This window comes from Hemitrygon akajei, unplaced genomic scaffold (genome assembly GCF_048418815.1).
Source record: "Hemitrygon akajei unplaced genomic scaffold, sHemAka1.3 Scf000125, whole genome shotgun sequence".
Taxonomy (NCBI): Eukaryota; Metazoa; Chordata; class Chondrichthyes; order Myliobatiformes; family Dasyatidae; genus Hemitrygon; species Hemitrygon akajei.
The window spans coordinates 820,893-829,761 of NW_027332011.1; positions in this window are offsets into that span (position 1 = coordinate 820,893).

The window sequence follows — 8,869 nt, forward strand, 5'->3', positions numbered from 1 at the left end:
GAAGTTTTAATAGTTGGGGATTTTAACTTTCCACATATTGACTGGGACTCCCAAACTGTAATAGGGCTAGATGGCTTGGAGTTTGTGAAATGTTTTCAGGAAAGTTTTCTAAATCAATATATAGAGGTACCTACGAGAGAGGATGCAATACTTGATCTCCTATTAGGAAACCAGACAGGTCAGGTGACAGAAGTATGTGTAGGCGGACATTTTGGGTCCAGTGACCTTGAGTTGAGGTTCTAACTTGGCGAAGGGCCAATTTTGTGGAAATGAAAATGGATCTAGGAAGAGTGGATTAGGATAATTTCTTTCTGGCAAGGATGTGTTCAGTAAGTGGACGGCCTTCAAAGGTGAAATTTTGAGAGTGCAGAGTTTGCATGTTCATACCAGGATTAAAGGCAAAGTTAACAGGCACAGGGAACCTTGGTTTTCAAGGGATATTGGCAATCCGGTTAAGAAAAAGAGAGAAGTGTATAGCAGGTAGAGGCAACAAAGAGCAAATGAGTTACTTAAAGAGTATAGAAAACGTAAGAAAATACTAAAGAAGGAAATCAGGAAGGAAAAAAAAGAAGACATGAGGTGGCTTTGGCAGATAATGTGAAGGAAAACCTGAAGGGTTTCTACAAGTATATTAAGAGTAAAAGGATAGTAAGGGACAAAATTGGTCCCCTGGAAGATCAGAGTGGTCGTCTATGTGTGGAGTCTCACGAGGTGGGAGAGATCTTAAACAGATTTTGCATCAGTATTTACTCAGGAAACTGGCATAGTGTATATGGAAGGAAGGGAAACAAGCAGTAGTGTCATGGAACATTTGTAGATTAAAGAGGAGGAGGCGCATAAAGGTAGATAAATCCCCCTGGCCTGACTTGATATTTCCTCGGACCTTGAGAAAGACTAGAGTAGAAATTGCAGGGGCCCTGACAGAAATATTTAAAATGTCCTCAGCCACGGGTGCAGTGCCTGAGGATTGGAGGGTAGCTCATGTTATTCCGTTGTTTAAAAAAGGCTCCAATAGTTAACCAGGTAATTACAGGCCAGTGAGCCTGACATCAGTAGTATTTAAATTATTGGAAGATATTCTGAGAGATCGGATTTACAAGTATTTGGACAGCCAAGGGCTGATTAAGGATAGTCAGTATGACTTTGTGCATGGTAGATCGTGTTTAATGAATCTCAAAGAGTTTTTCGAGGAGGTTACCAACAAAGTAGATGAAGGAAAGGCTGTGGATGTTGTCTACATGAACTTTAGTAAGGCCTTTGACAAGGTCCCACATGGGAGGTTGGTTCAGAAAGTTCAGACATGAGGTATCCATGGAGAGGCTGGAGAGATTGAAAGAGTGCAGAGATTTACTAGGATGTTGCCAGGTCTTCAGGAGTTGAGTTACAGGGAAAGATTGAACAGGTTAGGACTTTATTCCTTGAAGCATAGAAGAATGAGGTGAGATTAGATAGAGGTTTACAAAATTATGGGGATATAGACAGTAAATGCGAGGAGGTTCTTTCCATTTAGATTAGGAACGATAAATACGAGAGGACATGGTTTTAGGGTGAAAGGGGAAAGCTTTAGGGGGAACATGAGGAGGAACTTATTCACTCAGAGAGTGGTAGGAGTGAGGGACGAGCTGCCATCTGAAGGTGTAAATGCGGGCTCACTCTTAAGTTTTAAGAATAAATTGGATAGATACATGGATGAGAGAGGTCTGGAGGGTTACGGACTGGGTGCAGGTCAATGGGACGAGTGGAATAAAGTTTCCGCACAGACTAGAAGCGCCAAATGGCTTGTTTTCTGTGCTGTGGTGTTCTATGGTTCTATGGAGTGAAATAAACGTGACATAAGAATTGTCGATCGATTAATTTTAACTCGTTTACCGCATCGTCGGCTGAACAGAAACACCGGGGATTCAGCAGCAGTTGCGGGCGGCGGGTCCTGAGCTCCCCCGGGTCCTAAAGTCCACCCGTAATGGGTCAGGTTAAATGGGCCAAGTGGGGGCGGTGCTGACCAGAAAAGACAGTGAAGATTGTTCATTAAGTTCATCTGCCACTTCTTTGTCCCCCATTACTACTTCACCAGCATCATTTTCCAGTGTTCTAGTATCAACTCTCATCTCCCTTTCACTCTTCATGTAGCTGAAAACTAAACTTTTAGTATCCTGATTTATATTATTGGCCAGTTTGCCGTCATATTTCGTCTTGACCATTCTTATGGCTTTTTTCGTTGCCTTTTGTTGGATTTTAAGAGCATCCCAATAATCCAACATGCCACTCACCTTTGCTACGCTATATGTCATTTCCTTAGGTTTAACACAATTATTACATGCCTTTTCCAGCTCAAACTATGAATTGATTAAAAGTCAGTCCCATAATTTAATAGTTTTTATCTGAAAACTATCTACCCTCGCAAAGATTTTACTGAAGACTGCACTTGATTTTTCTTGAGCCTTATGCGCTTCACATTGAAATAGTATGTGTTTCGACAGTTTCATAATGACAAAATGTACGCGACACAGAATGAAGTTTTCCAATTAGTTACAAGGCATAATTAAGCAGAGTGTGGACATTTCTATGTCATGTCAATATCATTCCTTCCCTTGTTTTAAGCTCTTCTTCTATAAACCCAACAGGTTTATGTATTCTGTGAAGGTGTCTGTCCTTATGTCCATTATCCTACGTCTTGCCATAAGCCCCTAATTCTTAACACTACCAACCCTTTAGCTTCTAATTTGCTAAGTGGAAGGTCTATATCTACAGGTTAACATTTAACAGCTTTTGGTGGTAAACAGTCAACATCATCATTTCCCTCAACAGTGTGATGTGCAGGGCCCATAATGTGCAAACATATAAATCAAACTTTATATATGAAATACCGTTTGACAAGTTTCCAACAGTCAATCTGACCTACTGCCAGAATGACCTGTTTAAGACTCATCAAAACCGAAATGTATTCTGAGCAAATTATAAGGACCAATTTCCTCCATCCACCACCAGCCTATACTGTTGGCAAAAAATTCTGCTTCCTATGCTGATAAATGGCTATAAGTCATTTCTTCATCATTACCTGCAATTCAGGCACACAAAAACAGCCACACCAACATCCCCAGTTAACTTATCTTTGGATTCATCTGTAAAAATGGTTACTGTATGATAATAAATTTCATTAATATACTGATGAACCAACAGACTCTCAGGCAGAACCGAATCCGATCGTGTAACCTAAACTCAACTGAAGTCATTGGAAAAAACAAGATGTGGTTACAGAGAAAGCTACAGTGGGACATATTGTATCATCAAATACACCCGTATTCCAGCGTGGTAAGAACCCAGCCACTCAGAACAAAAAACACTCTTCTTGTGATGTCCCCAACCGTCCTCCAGCACACCTTTAACAGGATGATCATTTCCTTGCCCCCGCAAATTAATCCAGTATGTTGACATCAACTTGAACCTCTGTTACTTTGAGGGCAATTGTCCCATTGCAATCAGTAAAGCCAAAACAGGAGTCAACATTACCACACCAGAACACAATCTTAAAGTCTGTAATTGTATCACATACAAACATATTTAATTTGAAGATGAAGCTGATCCATAAGCCACACAGACATAATCAAGAACAGATCAATTAAACAAATATAATTGGTCAACAAAGATTTTCATGTTGCACCCAAGAATACCCACACAGATGTCTGAGGAGAATTAAAGCTACTTGACATATATCAATTATTTTACTGATAGGTGCTTCCATGTCAGCTTATTATCCATCTACATACTGATAAATCTTACCACTGACACTTCCTGAAGATATTAATCACATAATTTAAAATCAAGTGCAAGTCTATTAATGCTGTTTGTGTACCACATGTGTTTTAACGACTGAAAGCTTAAAATCCTCATCAATCTGCCCACTGTTTGACCTATTAATTGTAAATTACAATTAATACCTCTAATCTATAAAGCTACGCCATCTGTATATTGTGATTTACCCAGGGTATCCCATTTTCCCATCTCAGAGAAAATATCATTAATCATAATATTAAATAATGAATGGCTACAAATACTGCCTTGTGGGGTCCGATTCTCTATCTCATAGAAAAACAAACATAACATGCCGATCGGTACTTGGACAGTCCATCCAAAAAAAAAAAACCAGAAAAAATTATACAATGTCCCCCTCACTCCTCATTTAATCAAAAGTCCTTTCTTCCATATCATTTCCCTTTTCAGTATCAAGAAATGCTGCTATTACAACATCTTTATTTAATTGTGCTTTCCAATTATCATCTTCCAAATCTAAAACTGAATCTGATGTCATTTCACCCTTCCAAAATCCACTCTAATAAAACACTTTATCACCACTCTTTCCAAAATATAACTCAAGCGCTTGATTACCATACCTTCCATAAGTTTACATAAATGAGACATTCACGATACAGGCCCTTAACTAGAAGGATCAAATGGGGATATGCCAGGTTTTAGAATTGGCACTACTATTTCCATTTTCCATGAGGAAAGTAGATGCACAATTCAAACATTTAATATTTTCACAAAAGCGAATTAGAAACAATTACAATTTCAAATATCACTCTTTCCTGGGAACACCTGACCTGCATTATTAATAGACGTCTTAAATTCATACAAAGAAATCTCTCCATCAGTGATACTATCATTACTACAGCTGACTTTCAGTACATCAGGGTATTCACTTAAATTATCCTGATTATGAATCTCAACAAATGACCCAGCCAGTAACACAACCTTCCCTGTTTCAGTAACAATCATTTTGCCCTCATTAATCAACACTGGAATATTAGGAAACCCACAAATCCCCCCATTTTCTAAATCGTATCCCAAACAATTCCAAGTTTGATATTCCTTCCAATATTATCTCCATAGAACCTCCAGTAACTCACCTCCTTCCTCACCACGGCCTTTGCCCTTTTACTGTTAATAATGTAGCTCGGAGACTGATGCACCATCACATAAAAACTCACATTTCTCCCAATTTGCTTCCTGTCCTGTTATAAATCCAAAACCAAACTCATAAAGACAGGAAGGCTGACTGACGTTCACATAAACTAATCACCCTCTGAGTTCCCATTTGAGCGACAGGCACTACAGCCAATGACAGCAGGGGTCAGTGTTAAGTCTGAGCTACGATAGGCTGGAGGAAATAGGCCCATGAGCAGCTCCTCCTTTTCTGCTCCATCGCCATGGCGGAGATCAGCGATTCGCTTCTGACGGTGTCGCCGGCCTCGGCGCCCACAAGGACGGGTGTGATTCCCCTTCGCGCCTCGGTGGGTCTGTTTCGGTGACGTCTGTGGTGGCTGACGAAACATGCTTTGACAGGGAGCGAGCGATGACAATGACTACAACTCCCAGAAGGCCCCACTGATGACGTTGTGTTGTTTAGGGGTGAGGTATAACAGCAAAATGGAGGAAAATGTAATGCATTACGTTTTCTGTACTGTGTCGTGCCTTCAATAAAAAAATTAAATTAAAAGAGAGATTCCAGCGAGAAATAGATAGAACATAGAGCAATACAGCGCAGTACAGGCCCTTCGGCCCACAATGTTGTGCCGACCCTTAAACTCTGCCAACCTAAATTTAAATCCCTCCATATTCCTGTCTAATAGTCTCTTAAACTTCACTAGTGTATCTGCCTCCACCACTGACTCGGGCAGTGCATTCCACTCACCAACCACTCTCTGAGTATAAAATCTTCCTCTAATATCCCCCTTGAACTTCCCTCCCCTTACCTTAAAACCATTTCCTCTTGTATTGAGCAGTGGTGCCCTGGGGAAGAGGCGCTGGCTGTCCACTCTGTCTGTTACCCTTAATATCAACTATATCTCTTATCATTTCTCCTCTCATCCTCCTTCTCTCCAGAGAGTAAAGCCTTAGCTCCCTTAATCTCTGATCATAATCCATACTCTCTAAACCAGGCAGCATTCTGGTAAATCTCCTCTGTACCCATTCCAATGCTTCCACATACTTCTTATGGTGAGGTGACCAGAACTGGACAGAGTACTCCAAGTGTGGCCCAACCAGAGTTTTATAGAGCTGCATCATTACATCGCGACTCTTAAATTCTATCCCTCGACTTATGAAAGCTAACACCCCATAAGCTTTCTTAAATACTCTGTCTACCTGTGAGGCAACTTTCAGGGATCTGTGGACATGTAGACCCAGATCCCTCTGCTCCTCCACACTTCCAAGTATCCTGCCATTTACTTTGTACTCTGCCTTGGAGTTTGTTCATCCAAAGTGTACCACCTCACCCTTCTCCAGGTTGAACTCTATCTGCCACTTTTCAGCCCACTCCTGCATCCTATCAATGTCTCTCTGCAATCTTTGACAATCCTCTGCACTATCCACAACACCACCAACCTTTGTGTCTTCTGCAAACTTGCCAACCCATCCTTCTACCCCCACATCCAGGTCGTTAATAAAAATCATGCATGAAAAGTAGGCGTCCCAGAACTGATCCTTGTGGGACACCACTAGGCACAACCCTCCAATCCAAATGTATTCCCTCCACCACAACTCTCTGCTTTCTGCAGGCAAGCCAATTCTAAATCCAGCTGGTCAAACATCCCCGGATCCCATGCCTTCTGACTTTCTGAATAAGCCTACCGTGTGGAACCTTATCAAATGCATTACTAAAATCCATGTAGATAACATCCACTGCACTACCCTCATCAATATGCCTGGTCACCTCCTAAAAGAACTCTGTCATGCTTGTTAGACACGATATGTCCTTCAGAAAGCCATGCTGACTGACACTGATCAGACCATGATTCTCTAAATGCCAATAGATCTTATCTTTGTGAATCTTTTCCAATAGCTTTCCCACCACAGATGAAAGGCTCAATGGTCTATAATTATTCGGACTAACCCTACTACCCTTTTTGAACAAGGGGACAACATTCGCCTCCCTCCAGTCCTCCTGGACTGTTCCCATGGACAATGAGGACATAATGATCCTAGCCAGAGGCTCAGCAACTTATTTCCTCACCTCGGATGCAGAACTGGGAAGTGGCAGATGGAGTTCAACACAGATAAAGAGATTCATTTCTGCAGGTCAAATTTGAACACAGAATATAATATTAATGGTAAGACTCTTGGCAGTGTGGAGAGTCAGAGAGATCTTGGTAGTCCATGTCCATACGACATTCAAAGCTCCTGTGGAAGTTGGCAGTGTAGTTAGTAGGATGTCTGGTGTGATGGCCTTCATCAACCGTGGGACTGAGTTCAAGAGCTGTGAGGTGATGTTGAAGCTATATTTCTCCTAACCTGTACATAAGTAATTGTAATAAGATGATGAGAGGCTTTGACCATGAGGATAACCAGAGGCATTTTCCCAGGCTTGATGTGACTAACACGAGGGGATGTAGTTTTAAGCTGCTTGGAAGTCGGTACAGAGGGAATGTCAGGGGTAAGTTTCTTACACAGAGAGTGGTGGGTGCATGGAATGCACTGCCTGCAGCGATGGTGGAGGTGGATACAATAGGATATTTTAAGAGACTCTTAGTTAGGTACATGGAGCTTAGAAACATAGAGAGATATACGATCAGGAAATCCTAGGCAGTCTCTAGAGTAGGTTACATGGTCGGTACAACATTGTGGGCTGAAGAGCCTGTAATGTGCTGTAGATTTCTGTGTTCTGTGTCAAAGACAGGCAGAGGGATTAGTTTAAATGGACAGGAGGACAGCATGGAAAGGTTGGGCCGAAGGGCCTGTGTCAGAGCCGTAAGGGAGGGGTTCTGTCCCAACCATCGACTCTATTCCTCTCAACAGATGCTGCCTGACTTGACAACGTTCTTGAAAAGTGCATTCAGTTCTGCTGAGCATTCTGTACAAAGGATGTTTTGTGCTGGAAGAGTGCAGAGGAGATTCATCATGATTGAGGGGGCTTGTGTCCAGAGACCTTCAGTGATAGGTCTTGAATATACCCACACACTCGGCCTCTACCACAGTCTGTGACAGAGCATTCCACAGATCCAATACTCCCTGGCTAATAAAAAAAAATAACCTACTTACATCTGTTTGAAAAGGTGGCCCCTCAACTTTGTGGCTGTGCCCCACCACAGGAAATACCTTCTCCTCATCCACCTTATCCAGTCCTTTCAACATTCGGTAGGTTTCAATGAGATGTCCCCGCATTTTTCTGAGTTCCAGTGAGCACAGGGTCAAAGCTGCCAAGTGCTCCTCATACTTTAACCCCCTTCATTCCGGAAATCATCTTTCTGAACCTCCTCTGGACTCTCTCCAATGACAACACATCCTGTCTGAGATATGGGGCCCAACACTGTTGACAATACTCCAAGTGTGGCCTGACTAGTGTCTTATAAAGCCTCAGCATTATCTCTTTGCTGTTATATTCATGGGACGAGATTGGACTGTGTTGATCTACAGGGGGATCTTGGAATCCGAGTTCATAACTCCCAGATAGTGGTTCCAGTGTCAGGCAGTTATGTTGCAGTTGTATAAATCTCTAGTTTAACCACATCTGGAGAATTGCATTCGAATACAGGAATAATACGGAGGTTTCGGATGGTGAGTGGAAGACGCTTAACAGGATGCTGCCTGGATAAAGTGAGACCGGACAATCTCGGGGAATTTTCTCCGGAACGGCAGAGGCTGAGGGAGGTCTGACAGACGTTTACAGGAATGTGAGAGTCACAGACAGAGTGGACAGCCGGGATTTTTTCTCTGAGGAGGAAATGTCCAATGCCAGAGGGCATGCACTTCAGGAGAAAGGGGGAATACATCCTCATTGGTCCTTTTTGCACTATTGAAGTATTTTGTAATTTAGTGTAATTTTGTATCTTTTCTCTGCATAGCTGCTGTTAAAAAAAAGCAATTAGAAAAGACA